Here is a 15631-nt window from a genome sequence, read left to right as displayed (position 1 = left end):
TCTTTGATAATAATAAAAAAACATTAAAAAGAACAGCATTTATTCAAAATAGAAAACCTTTGTAACAATAAGCACCTCGTTTAAAGTTTGGGCTTAGTATTTTTTACTTTCTATCTCTCTTTGAAAGAAATGAATACTTTTGTAGCAAGGATGTGTTAAATTGATAAAAAGTGATAGTAATGACTTATATTGTTAGAAATGATTTCTATTTTGAATAAATGTTGTTCTTTTTAACTTTTTATTAATCAAAGAATCCTGATAAAAGTATCACAGGTTGCAAAAAAATATTAAGCAGCACAACTGTTTCCAGCCTTGATAATAAAAGTAATAAATCAGCATATTAGAATGATTTCTGAAAGACCATGTAAAACTGAAGACTGGAGTAATGGCTGATGAAAATTCAGCTTTGCATCACAGAAATAAAATTATATTTTAAAGTATATTAAAATAAGAAACTGTTATTTTGAATATTTTCATAATATTACTTTTTTTCCTGTATTTTTGATCAAATAAATGGAGCTTTGATAAGTTTAAGAGACTTGGGAACAAGTTGGTAAATACATAAGAACAACAACAGAGTGTCTTCAAAAACCCTTTGTGCAAAGTACTTCCTTTCTCCACAGATTCAAATCTCAAGATGACAGTTTAACAGCTGAGCCCAAGTCTCCGTTACTAATTTGAAAACGCTACTTTAGAACTAGTAACGAAGAAGCGTTGAATTGCTTTACTGAAATCTTATTGTATTACTGTATTAAAAAGCATTGTATTATGTAGAGTACCCTATTATGAGAGAGAGATGGACTGAGTGAGTGTGATTACCTGCATCTGATACAGCGTTCATTCTTCAGCTCAATCTCATATTCACAATAAGACATTAGTTTGAATGTCCACTGAGGACATCTTTACGATATCTTTGTCGTAATATCCTTTCATCTGTTAAGGGTGATTTCCAATGACAGCGCTGCTCAGTGCATTTGTTGGCTGCCTCTTACAAGGTTTTGTTAAAAGTAAAAATGACTTTACAACCCTGTTTCAGTCTCTTTCAATATAAATATCCTTCAATATAAAAAAGTCTTTACTGCTGACTCAACTAAAAATGGTCATCTAATGGCGTCATCTCATAATGGAATAAAATCATACACAGTTTATCAATACTACTATTATTAACTACTGTTATTAAATACTACTATTATTTATGTGAAATATTACTTATTGAATAGTTACATTTAACAAATGGACAACAGCCATCAAAAATTGCTAGGCAATTCAGTCAAAAGTTAAAAGGCAGAGCTCTGATATACAGAATTACATTTACATAAAATATAACGTGATGAGATTTTGCCACAGCCAAACAATTTTTTCTAGAACAAATAATAGAGTAATGAGACTAAAGGCTGCCTGTTAGATTTACCCAAAATGAATTATAGCTCATGTTTAACCACTATAGAGCCTGCGGCAAATTCCGCTCTCAGCGAGCTTATGAGCACTGAATAGCCACTAATGCCCTGGAGCTCACATCTCTGAAAACACAAATTTTCAAATAGATGTTATTTTTATAAACAAATCATATATCTGAAGTCTAAAGAAGTACATTCTGGCATAAAAAGTCATAAATCTACATTGTTTGACACTAAAATTGAAGTTTGTCAAGACTTTTTTATGTGAAAAATGATTTTCATCAAATACAAGTTTTAAACACAACACATACTGTAATCTAAATAGTGTTGGGCATTGAAATTTGGACACTATTGATGATTCTTTATGCAACACTGTACACATAATTTTAGAAATGGTTAGTGGACTAATTCAAGTAACGAGGGTGTAGTGTGTTTAAGCATGTTTCCTAAAAGCCCACCAGCCCAAAAGTGCCTATAGTTGCAGATAGACCCATGTATATTGTGCATTAATATGTGTGTGTTTGCAACATAGTGATTACAGAATGTGTGTCTAGACTACATGATTGTAATTAGCAGTCTCCTGATGACTGCCTGTGACTTGCATTCAGCGTGTAGCTAATTAAAGCCATCATTATCCAAGTAAGACAACTAACACCCACACGAACCCTCACTGTGCTTAACGTAGTGCTAATCTGAACGCAGCACAACCCATTGGACTGAAACAGGAAGCTAGATCCCATGGCAACAAGTGAAGTCGCTGTTTGTGTCTATCTTGTATTAGTTGTAATACTGACTGCCTGTCATCACTTAGCCTAGCGATATTAGCATAGCAAACAGGGCATGAATAAAACCCCAAAGTGTCGTCTAGCGATACACAGTAGAGCTGACTGTGGAAAATGCAACATTATATGTATGCAAGACAAAGTTAATGAGGCATGATGTGAACACAGGTCATTAGAGATCATTCAAAGATCAGTTACATTTTAGTGTGGTGTATAAGAGTTATCCCTGAGGTCAAATCCCATTGCAACAGTTTGATTAGAGCTGTTTACAGAGCGGACGCCGGAGGGGAGATTCCAAGCTCCTTTTCTCATAACGACGGAGGCAGTAGGTCACCGAAAGTGTGTCATGCTGTTCTCTCTGTACACAAAGGTAATCTAATATGTCGTTTTATTTGTGTGTACAAATAGTACACAGGCCAGATTCACTCTCACATGCAGTTTAAGCCTCAGAGTTACAAGAATATTAGATTTTAGAGTGTCAGTACAGAAAAACACAAGCAAAATCTCAGTTTGACAATCATATTGGAATCTATGACCAGGTTCCCCCTGGCAAATCCACAAGGTTCATGGAGAAGGTTTTTAGACTAATAATCAGGGCCGAAACCACCATCAGGGTTGCCAGGTTTTTACAACAAAACTCGCCCAAACTAGCCCAATTGCATTTTGAGGGGGGTCCCTGGTTAAAAAAAAAGGTCAACTAAAGTGTGTCATGTTGTTCTCTTTGTTCACAAAGATAATCTAATATGTTGTTTTATGTAAGTGTAGGAAAAGTACAAATGTCAGATTCACTCTTACATGCAGTTTCATCCTGATTTTAGAGTGTCAGTACAGAAAAACACAAGAAAAATCTCTGTTTGACCCTCATATTGGAATCTATGACCAGCTTTTCCCAGGTGAATCCACAAGGTTCATGAAGAAAGTTTGTAGACTAATATCCAGGGCCGAAACCACCATCAGGGTTGCCAGGTTTTTACAACAAAACCTGTTTTGAGGGGGGTCCTCGGTAAAAAGGTCACAGAAAGCGTGTCATGCTGTTCTCTCTGTATATTAACGATAATCTAATGTTATTTTATTTGTGTGTAAGAAAAGTACACAGGTCAGATTTACCCTTACATGCAGTTTCAGCCTTAAAGTCATAATAATATTAGATTTTAGAGTGTCAGTACCGAAAAACACAAGATAAATCTCAGTTTGACCCTCATTTAGGAATCTATGACCAGGTTTTCCCGGAAGAATCGACAAAGTTCATGGAGAAAGCTTGTGGACTAATATCCAGGGTCATAACCACCATCAGGGTTGCCAGGTTTTTACAACAAAACGTGTTTTGAGGGGGGTCCCCGGTTAAAAAGGTCACAGAAAGCTCTTACATGCAGTTCCAGCCTTAAAGTCATAAAAATATTAGATTTTAGAGTGTCAGTACAGAAAAACACAAGCAAAATCTCTGTTTAACCCTCATATTGGAATCTGTGACCAGGTTTTCCTAGACAAATCCACAAGATTAATGGAGAAAGTTTGTGGACTAATATGCATGGCCACAACCACCATCAGGCTTGCCAGGTTTTTACAACAAAACCCGCACAAAACTAGCCCAATTGCATTTTGAGGGGGGTCCCCAGTAAAACAGGTCACCGAAAGTGTGTCATGCTGTTCTCTCTGTTCACAAAGGTAATCTAAAATGTTGTTTTATTTAAGTGTAGGAATAGTACAGATTCACTCTCACATGCAGTTTCAGCCTTAAAGTCATAAGAATATTAGATTTTAGAGTGTCAGTACAGAAAAACACAAGCTAAATCTCAGTTTGACCCTCATATTGGAATCTATGACCAGGTTTCCCCTGGCAAATCTACAAGGTTCATGGAGAAAGTTTGTGGACTAATATGCAGGGCTGAAACCACCATCAGGGTTGCCAGGTTTTTACAACAAAACTCACACAAAACTAGACCAATTGCATTTTAAGGGAGGTTACCACAGGGGGTAAAATAAATGTTTTTTGTCAGGGTTCCCCTGGTAAAATTTGCATTCCAGGAGCTAAATATCACGTTATTGGGGTCACTTCAACCCGCAGACATGATAAACAACTGGCAGAAACAGTGTTAAAGTAGGGAAAACCGCAGACTTGGCCACACTGACCACCACATACAGTGATCCCAAAAATCTAATATGCCAAAATTTCCACCCCAATATTTGATATTCTTGATACTGCTCTGTATGTTATTAGGGTTACAGAAACAGTGCATGTCAATGTCAAAATGTTTGAGATGGTCAATCAAATCAATGAAGGTGAAAATTACCATTCACAGAAGTCAAGCATTCTTGCGTGACATTTGAGGTGAGATGCAAGTAAACATTAAATAGGTTTCATAATAAAAACATTAAAAGAAATCAGGTAAATCAAACTACTTTTTTGTCCAATTTTGCCATTTAGAATGGACAAACCGATTAATTAACATAATTAGTTCTAATGTGAAAAACAAGAAACATTAACATTTTTATCATATTAATATAGGAATATTAGGAATAAGGAATAAATGTTTACATATTATGAATGAACTTCATGGTCATCTAGCTTTTCTGGTAGCCTGGCATTTTTTAATACATTAATTAATAATTAATTTGTAATAAAAACAATACATTCTAAACATTTTTTCTTTATTCACTACAATTATTTGATTATTTTAAATAAGTTACGGCCTTAATGATATCTAAAACACAGAAGTTTAATAGAAATGTGATATTTTATATTGTATTTAATACATTTATTTAAAATGTATAGTTAAATCAATGATTTGTTAATGGAGAAACTAGATTTATTATGATAAACTGACACTAGTTTAGTAATGAAAAAGCTGAAAAAGTGATAGTTCATCCAAAAATTAAAAGGTGTTATTTTTGTTTTCTTAGCACACAAAAAGTATTCTCGTAGCTTCATAAAATATGTTTGAACCACAGATGTCAGATGGTCAGGAATCTCTCGTATTTCATCAAAAATATCTTAATTTGTGTTCAGAAGATCAGTGAAGGTCTGGTGGGTTTGGAACAACATAATTTTGAGGGTGAACTATCTCTTTAAATACTGCGTTACCAAGAAAATCAGACTATTTTACTTAATATGTTTGTGTGTGCTGTGTATTTCATGCTTATTGTACTATTAGCTCAGCAACATGCCAACATAAAAATCTATCAAAATCATTTGCAAGTCTGAGATGAGCAATTGTAAAGTTGAATCAATATGTAAAGTGTTTCAAATCAGTCACTTAAGTTCAGTGATGGCTATAATGCTGCCCTAGAAAGCAGGAGACAGCAAAACGGCTCACTTGGCTTTGGGACAGAGCTATTATGTCAAATGATTTAAACTTTCTCTCTCTCACACACACACACACACACAAAGAAAATGATATTCTCATGCAACACAACACAAATGCCATTTTAATTTGACATTTCAATCATCGATCAGTGTCATTCCCCATGATGACAGAAGAGATGAGTAATTGTCTGCACAATGTCTTATTTTCTAAATAAATATGAGGGAATTGGCAACATATTGGCAATGTAAAATCTCCTATTTTAAACCCCTCCAGGGAAAAAACATGCTCCCCATCCTGTCGTGTGCAGTCCTGGCCATGAATGTGTTGCATGGGGACTGATGACATGATGTTCCCTGGAGACTCATCAGAGCTGTCAGCAGAGAGCAACTGGAAATGCTCTGGCTTCAGGCCTGCCAATGGGGCCTTTGAGAGAAAACAGACCCAGACTGTTGGTAAAGAAGACAGAAAGTGATTCATGCATGGATCTCACACACACAAACATTAAGTGTTTACGTAAACCACCTTGCATGTACTTGACAGCTTAATGAGAGTAAATTTATGAGTGTACTGTAGGTTTTAAAGTAAATGGGCTCACATAATTCAACAAGTTTCCAAGGCCCAATCAGGGCAGGTCGGCAGAACGATTTTTATAGGAAATTAGTGAAGACTCCAATCACTTAAAGAGATAGTTCAACCCAAAAATGAAAATTCTGTCATTAATTAGTCACCCTCATGTCGTTCTAAACCAGTAAGACCTTCGTTCAACATTGTAACACAAATTAAGATATTTTTGATGAAATCTGAGAACTTACTGACTGCATAGACAGCAACTCAACTTCCACATTCAAGACCCAGAAAGGTAGTAAGGACATCACAAAAAGTATTCTTGTAGCTTCATAATGTTATGGTTGAACCACTGATGTCACATGGACTATTTTAACAATGTCCTTACTACCTTTCTGGGACTTATATCTGGGAAAATATCTTAATTTGTGCTCTGTAGAAGAATGAAGGACTTACAGGATTTTTAACGACACAAGGGTGAGCAATTAATGATAGACTTTTCATTTTTTGGTTGAACTGTCCCTAGTTCTGTCATGACAACTCTCTGAAAAGTTTAGCATGGTAATGTATATGGCAATGTTAATGTATTTGGTCTTGGTGGAAGTCTGCCAATAAATCTGCTACGCTATTGCTGCTGTTGGTTATTGCTGTAGTTGTAGATTACTGCTGCTGCTGCAAGCAAGTACAGAACTTGCTACTGCCAACGCATATGGCGATACGGTCCTGTGAGTATTTAAGACATGCTGCTGCTGCACAAATAGCATAAAATAACCCTTTGCAGATCTATACAGGTGGAGCTAGGGAATGTGGAGGGTTATAGAGAAGCTCTGAAAGCATGCTGCAAAATGTCCAAGTGAATACTACCAGCCATTTAAATAGTTGCAAGCTTATTGCTTGCGTATACAACATGAACCAATCAGCTTGTGCTAAGTCGTATAACTCTGTGATTTCATCAGTTACGTTAACAACCCGTCAACCTGCGTCATCTTGAGTTTAATGGCAGAACTAGGTATTTTCATTAAAAGGACTGGTGTAAACCTTAGATATGTAAACCTTACAATATTAGCCATGTGAACACTTAAACAGATTACTATTGTATCTGCAGTTGAGACTTGTGCATGTTCATTATAAACACAGGACATGAGTCATGACGTTTCATGCAAAGAACTAGCCAAAGCTGAAGCTCTTGTCGAAGAAACATGTTATTCATCATCTGCGCCTGAATTAGAAGTATAGTAAATATTTCTGTTTTAAAGGAAACTTCATGTAAACAGTATGCTTGGAATCATCCGCTGGACTGATTGTATGCCTATATAAAATAAAATAATAGTGTGATTACCTCCACATGAAACACTCCAGTTATGCAGAGCACTGATCATAGGTCAAAGGGTGAATTCCATTGTAGACAGGAAATTATATGAGTAAAATATTCAGCATTTTGCACACTGCATAAAAGCCAGACATAGTTAATACAGAAAGTAAACAATGCAAACGTATTGTTTAATGCCAACAAAGGGCTACTTTGGCACATACACTCTTAAAGTGCTTCATAATGCCATAGAAGAACCTTTGTCTAAATGGTTCCATGCCAAGAACCTTTAGCATCTGAAGAACCTTTCTGTGTCACAAAAGGTTCTTTGTGGCAAAAGAAGGTTCTTCATATTATAAAAAGGTAAGAAAGAACCTTTGACTAAATGGTTCTTTGTGGAACCAAAAATGGTTCTTCTATGGCATCGCTGTGAAGAACCTCTTAAAGCACCTTTATTTTTAAGAGTGTATGCTCAAAACATCTATTAGATCTATGAAACAAAAGCTATTTTAACCATTAAAAATTTTAAAGGGATAGCTCACACAAAAATTTAAATCTTGTCATTATCTCACATGGATGCATCATTGCATTGCATTGCATACTCTTGTGAACGTGCATCAAAGACTGACACGGAAGAGAAGATATGGTTGAATAAAGTTGTTATTTTTGTTTTCTTTGTGCACAAAAAATATTCTCATAGCTTCATAAAATTAAGGTTGATCCACTTATGTCACATGGACTATTTTATCAATGTCGTTACTTCCTTTCTGGGCCTTGAATGTGTCGGTTGTATTGCTGTCTATGCAAGGTCAGAAAGCACTCGGATATCATCAATAATATCTTAATTTGTGTTCTGACACAAAAAGATAAACGAAGGTCTCACAGGTTTGTGAGGGTGAGTAATTAATGACAGAATTGTAATTTTTCAGTGAACTATCCCTTTAATAAAGAATTCTTTGTTCTAAGAGATCTTTGCCCTGATGCTTGGCTTGCTAAAAAGGACTAGAAGAATAAGTACCAGACGATGCATTCCAAGGTGTGACACACAATGTCCCATGTCTCTTGCTCTGTCTGCCCTCCTGCACCCAGCTCTCCAGCTCTCCAGCTCTTTGAAGAAGACAAAAGCAAAGCGCTGCAAGAAGCAGCCATCGATAGCCTGTGGGGAAACGTGTAATAGTGGAGTAATCACATCTCTGAGCGTCCTCCACTGACAACCCTTATAGATCCGCAACCCTTGATATTACTCTGAAATTGACAGCAAAGTGGACACAGAGAGCGAATGTGGAGTGCTAGGAGATAAAACGAACATTATAGGAATGAAACTGTATGACACTACAGGAGTTAGTGCATATAAATACTATATTTTCTCGCAAAATAGTCACTTAACTCAGAAATTAACATTGTCATTAATCACTTCTTTTGTACTTTGTACTGGTCAGTGTTGCCAAGTCTGCGGTATTCCCCGTTAATTGGGCTACTTTCATATTGTTGAAGTGACCCTATCTACATAATATTTAGCCCCTGGAATGCAAATTTACCAGGGGAACCCCACCAAAAACGTGCATTTTAATCCCCTGGGCTAGTTTTTAGTTGCAATTGGCCGGGTTTTATTCCAAGGAGAGCCAAGATGGATTATTTTAATGTAAAGTCTCAGTCAATCAATCAATCATTACTCAATAAGAAAGAAAATTTACACTACCAGTCAAAAGTTTTTGAACAGTAAGATTTTTAATGTTTTTTAAAGAAGACTCTTCTGCTCACCAAGCCTGCATTTATTTGATCCGAAGTACAACAGAAACAGTCAAATTTTAAAATAATTTTACTATTTAAAATAACTGTTTTCCATTTGAATATATTTTACCTTTATTCCCATGATCAAAGCTATATTTTCAGCATCATTACTCCAGTCTTTAGTATCACACGATCCTTCAGAAATCATTCTAACAAATCTGCAACACTTTTTATTATTATCATCAATATTTAAAACAGTTGAGTACATTTTTCAGTATTATTTGATAATAGAAAGATCAAAAGATCAGCATTTATCTGAAATATAAAGCTTTTGTAACATTATAAGCAATAGCACTCAAAGGCTTGAAGCTCAGTATTATTATTTTTTAGAGAGAAAGAAATTGTAGAAAATATTACTTTTATTTAGCAAAGATGCTTGAAATTGATCAAAAGTGATGATAAAGACATTTATAATGTTACAAAAGATGCTGTTCTTCTGAACTTTTTATTCATCAAAGAAACCTAAAAAAAATCTACTCAGCTGTTTTCAACATAATAATAATAATACATCTTTTTGTATATCAGTATAAATGGTATTGTCTCAACCCATATCACTTATAAAAATATATATTGATATATCATGTATATATCAATATATTGATATACTGTCTAGCTCTATCAAAATATCCTGACAAATGTGAACAGCATTTATAAGAAATAGAATTAAAAGTCTTTGTTTTCAATTTAAAACTTTTAGATTTACAACTACATGAGGAAATGAAAATAGAATTAGAATTCTTTACCTTTAAGGGGATGCACCTGTCTAGTTTGAGATTTTAGGCTTTTTGTTTTTCATAAAGTATTTTTTTTTTTCAGATTAGTAGAAACAAAACATCCAAAAGACACTGTTAAGTGTTTCTTTTATAACACTTTATCTATTTGTGTCAATAGATTTCAATTACAATACATATTTTTAAAGGCCATTTTCTCAGAATTAGTTTTTTTCTCCTACACTGAGCCATAAATCTCCACTTCAGCTGCACTTACAGACACCAAACTTGATATTTTTATTCCTGTGTATATCCTGAAGGCTTTTACAGAGGGATTTGTTCATATATAATTTGCTTTATTATATACAACATTTTATTCCCCAAAAATCGCGAAAATTTCTGTCTGTTCCAAGTATTTTCAGAATTATAGAGTGACAAAATGAGATAAAATCCCCTCTGTAAAAACATTTGACTTTAATATGTCAAAAATATTAAACAAGAATTTTGAAACATCCAGTGTTTAGATTTTTGTCCAAGAATGTATGCAAATTAGTGCGTATTTCATTAAATGCTCATTTGCATATTTTAAACCTAACATTTTAGAAAACTTGTAATACAAAAAAATGTTTGCAATTATCAATGTAATCAATCAACTGCATAAGTAAGGCGATGACTATTAGTTAATTTGTTTTTATCCTATTCACCTGCAGTGTCTCGCCTTAAGTCTACCATATGCATAGAATTGATTGGATTTCACTGAGTGGTCTACCTTTAGTTGCCTTAGTAACAGCGATATTATGAAATCACCAAGCACTTAAATGCCCCCCTGCCTACCCTCAGACATGGCTACTTTCACTCTGCCTCACACCAATTAGAATGACTCATGCAGACACATAAAAAGCTAAAGCTTTGGCACCGAACCTTTGCTCACAACCATTTTGCAGTGAATCATGTAAAATTGCGGAACACTCTGGGGTCTTTAGAGCACCTCTGAATGAGAGGGGGCAGGACACAAACACTTACGAAGAGGATGATGAGCTCCGAAATCACTCAGCCTTGCCACTCGTGATTAGTGGCTAATTAGCAATAATATAATCCTCTATGCTGAGCTACTTTATGAAGAGAGTCCTCTTGCACCATGTGTTTATTTAATCTACATCCATAATGGAGTTATGAAACCCTGCAAAACATCAAGTTTAAGAGTGTCAAGGATTTCTTCAAATCGTGAACTGAATAAACCGCAGTGCCGAAAAGTGAGTTCCTGAATTTTTATGGCAAGAGGGATGTCAGAAGACAGAGTAGACAATTAACTTGCAATCTAAAAGCATTTAGAGCTCTTAGATCTACTGTAGTTTAGTTTTGAAGCTGTGTATCTTGTTTGTAAGTTTGCCTCTCCTGATTCCTTCAGCAAAGTTAATGGCGTGAATGAGGCACAAGGTTGTGAAGGTCAGGGGTCATGTGCATGTTGACGAGGTGACAGTAAGCAGAAACACACACTCTGCCTGCGATGTGGGAAAGCCTCTGAACTCTGAACCTGACTTTGCACCACGCTGTGGTTGACTGGCCTGATGTCTCAGCATGTTGTCTCTCTACACAGGGGGGCGGGATTGGGAAAGGTCCTCGAGTCGGGATTCGAACACGGGACGCCCGGAGTGCAACGGCACTATATGTCGGCGCGCTAACCACACGGCTATTGGCGCCAACAACTTTTGACTCTTTTTAAAACTTGACTCTTCACAGTTATATCGTGTACTTAGACCGGCGGAAAATGTAAAGATGTGATTTTCTACACCGATAAAATAAGGAACTACACTCCCATTCCGGTGTAATAGTCAAGGATGTTTGTTGCCGTAACATGGCCGAAGCAGGCGCAGTAATATCACGAAGCACATCGCAGCACAACGTGACCAACTGCATGCACAGGGAGCGTTCCTCGTTTAGAAGTTACCTAGCTGGGAACTAATTTCAGGCGCTGCGTGATATTACTGCACCTGCTGCGGCCATGTTACAGCAGCAAACTTCCTTGACTATTACGCCAGAATGGGAGTGTAGTTCCTAATCTTATCGGCCTAGAAAATCGCATCTTTATATTTTCCGCCGGTATTAGTACACAATATAACTGCAGAAGGGTCAAGTTTTAAACAGGACAAATACCAAAACTCGTTGGTCATTTTTGAACGCGATGCTATTGGTCTAATAGGATTCAATGATCTATGCAAAGCTGTGCTAAAAGTGATATCGCCAGAACAGGAGAACAGCTGAATGGATTTCAAAACGGTAAAATTCAACTTATTAACTCGGGGGTAGTTGGAGAATGAGCCTATTTCCAAGTGGAGTGTTCCTTTAAAGTAGCCCAATTTGACAAAACTGAATCTTACTGAAAACCCCAAACTTTTGAACAGCAGTGTATATTGGTCTTTGAATCCAATTGTGCACACAGTGCACACACAAATATATAGTATTTTCGCTAATAAGAAAAATTCAGACTCCTACGGTTAATATAAGATCATTTAAAAAGGTTCAGCTCATGTGTCTACATGAATAAACTAATGTATGCAGAAATGTGACATCTACTCTTGAGACATTCATAAAAGATACACTTGAGGGCTTACAAGAATGCTAGATATGCAAATCAACATTTCATTTAGTCTAGCAGAATGCCTTTTCAAATGACAAAATTCTATATTATTCATAATTCTTCTCCATTTGCATTTTCATTTCTGTGTATGTGTGACTATTTTCCCAAATCCTCCAGACAGAGGGAAATGTGAGAATGCCAACTGGGGAGTCTAGGTCCAAATCCCTGGATTTAGAAGGAACCATTGCTTAGCAACAAGACAGAGGTAAAACTGAGCAACAATGGCCAGGTTAGATGACTCATTATGGCTGGCGGTCTGGATGTGTATGCACTCTGGGTATCAATTGAGAATTTGTGTGTATGCGTATGTGTGTGTGTTTGTGCTACTGCATGTATGCATGTGCATCTGTCTTTTCCAAATCAAAATCTTATGTAGATGGATTCACTGATAACTTTCATTTCAACACTGTCATACTTGTTTATCTGTAGGGAGATGCGCTGAACTCCATCTAACGCACTCAAATATGTTGAAATAAACTAAATAGGTTCCACAATCTCACTTCCATTGTGTTACAATTGTTCTGTAAAATAAAGCACTGCCACATTTTCACAAAAGCATCACGTCTCTCCTTTGCAGCTTAAATATATCAGCCGCCGAGTGGAACGTGAATGCACATATGTGACCCTGGACCACAAAACCAGTCTTAAGTCGCTGGGGTATATTTGTAGCAATAGCCAAAAATACATTGCATGGGTCAAAATTATTGATTTTTCTTTTATGCCAAAAATCATTAGGAAATTGAGTAAAGATCATGTTTCATGAAGATTTTTTGTAAAATTCCTACTATAAATATATCAAAATTTTATTTTTGATTAGTAATATGCATTGTTAAAAACTTAACTTGGAGAACTTTAAAGGTGATTTTCTCAGCATTTTGATTTTTTTGCACCCTCAGATTACAGATTTCAAATAGATGTATCTCGGCCAGATATTGTCCTATCCTAACAAACCATATATCAATAGAAAGCTTATTTATTGAGCTTTCACATGATGTACACATCTCAGTTTTGTAAAAATTTACCTTATGACTGGTTTTGTGGTCCGTGGTCACATATGTCAGCATGCCAATGGAACATCAAATTTTTAGATGCGCATTACAAAGATTTATGCTCTGTTAAAATTAATTTGGTGTGTTGGGATAGAGAACAAAAGATTTGCTGACAATATATGGGCTTGTACACACAAAAAAGTTTTGACAGCCTAAACAACATTAAATATCTATGTTCTAAGAGCCCACTCGCATTCCCTTCTTCTCAATCATCCACAATTCCCTTCCAACTTCAAGAATGTAAAAGTTGAAAATAACGCAGGTGCAAAATTTACTAAGAATAACTCCGCTGCCACTTTTTTCTTCATTATCCAATCAGTGCATATCTAATCTGCAGCTTTGACATCACAGCTCTTAATCTTCAAAGTAACTTCTGTGACTATAAAAAGCGTCCTTCTCTCTTTGACTTTTGAGACGCACATATACACAAACACATAGACACGCAGAGTTACGTAACCTTTATATGAAAGGTTGCAACATCAAGGCACACAATAAGCCCTTGATCAGCAGGAGAGCGGTTGAAGATCTCTCAATGGGAGAGAGGATAATCAGGAAGAGGAAGCAGAGAGCCCAAAGTAGGTGGTTTAGCATATTAAGAAGGCGGCTCTGTTAATGAGCTGTCTGGATTCAGTCCTATCAGAACAAAAAGTTAACTGTGCATAGATCAAGATTCTTGATTAAACACTAAGGGGCCAAATGACAAATGTGCCATGTCTTCACAACGCTAAATAAACCACCATCTGTTCAGCCATCTCGCTATTTGCTCTTCAAATTGACCAGTAACAATGGCATGATCATTTAGCTCTCTCATCAATAAGTGTCATAATAAGACTGTAAGCTAGAAAAAACATGCAAGGCTTTATTGCAATGCCCTGATGATTTTCTTGTCACATGATCCTTCAAAAATCAGTCTAATATGCTGATTTTTTTTTTTTATCAGTGCTGGAAACAGTTTTGCTGCTTAATATTATTTTGGAACCGGTGTCCTTTTTTCAGGATTCTTTAATCAATAAAAGGTTAAAACAAACAGCATTTATTTAAAATAGAAAGGTATTCTAACAATATACACTACTGTTCAAAGGTATGTGGTCAGTACATTTTTTATTCTTTCTTTTTTTTGAAAGTAATTAATCATTTTATTCACCAAGGATGTGTTAAATTAATAAAAAGTGATAGTCTTGTTAGTCTACAACTTGTTATTTATCTAAGAATCCTGAACAAAATAATCACAGCTTCCAAAAAAATAAAATATTTGGCAGCACAACTGTTTCCAACATTGATAATTCTAATAATAAATCAGCTTATTATAATGATTTCTGAAGGATCATGTGACACTTAAGACTAGAGTAACAACTGATGAAAATTCAGCTTTGCATCACAGGAATAAATTATATTTTACAGTATGTTAAAAAAAAAATTATTGTAATAACATTTTGCAATATTACTTTTTTTTGTATTTTTGATCAAATAAATGCAGCCTTGATGAGCATAAGAGAAAAAAATACAAGTCTTACAGATCCCAAAGTGGTAGTGTATGTATTTTAAGTAATTTTAAAGGCTATTGTTTGCTTAGGTCTATTTTTATTACTACAAAAAACAAAAAACAAAAAACTGACTACTCAATTAAACGTCAGAATAATCTTCCAATTACTTGATTACTAAAATATTCGTTAGTGACAACACTAATATATACAGTATATTCACTAATATATATTATTCATACCACTGGCAAATTCTGACTTGAAGTTACTTTTATTCAACAAGCAAGTTTTTTTTTTTTGACCGGAAAGGACACAGGCTTCTCCAAAAGATAATATGACGATGTACAAGATACTTCTCAGCTTTTATTTACATTTGAACAAAAAGTGGCATGTCTAAAATTATTGCAAACTGTCACAGTCTGTGGGAAAATCCAAAGTTCTATACCATTCCAAATAGTCCAAGCTGTTCTAAAGCATCCTAATTACCCTGATTCATTGGGAACAGCCGTTTTAATCAACTCAACAGGTGAAAAACAGAAGCTCTCTGATGTTGGTTTGTGGACAGTTGGAACTCATCTCTAAAGATGAATGGGCAAAAATACCAG

This window comes from Garra rufa, chromosome 13 (genome assembly GCF_049309525.1).
Source record: "Garra rufa chromosome 13, GarRuf1.0, whole genome shotgun sequence".
In the NCBI taxonomy this organism is placed as follows: domain Eukaryota; kingdom Metazoa; phylum Chordata; class Actinopteri; order Cypriniformes; family Cyprinidae; genus Garra; species Garra rufa.
This window is presented reverse-complemented; position numbering follows the sequence as displayed.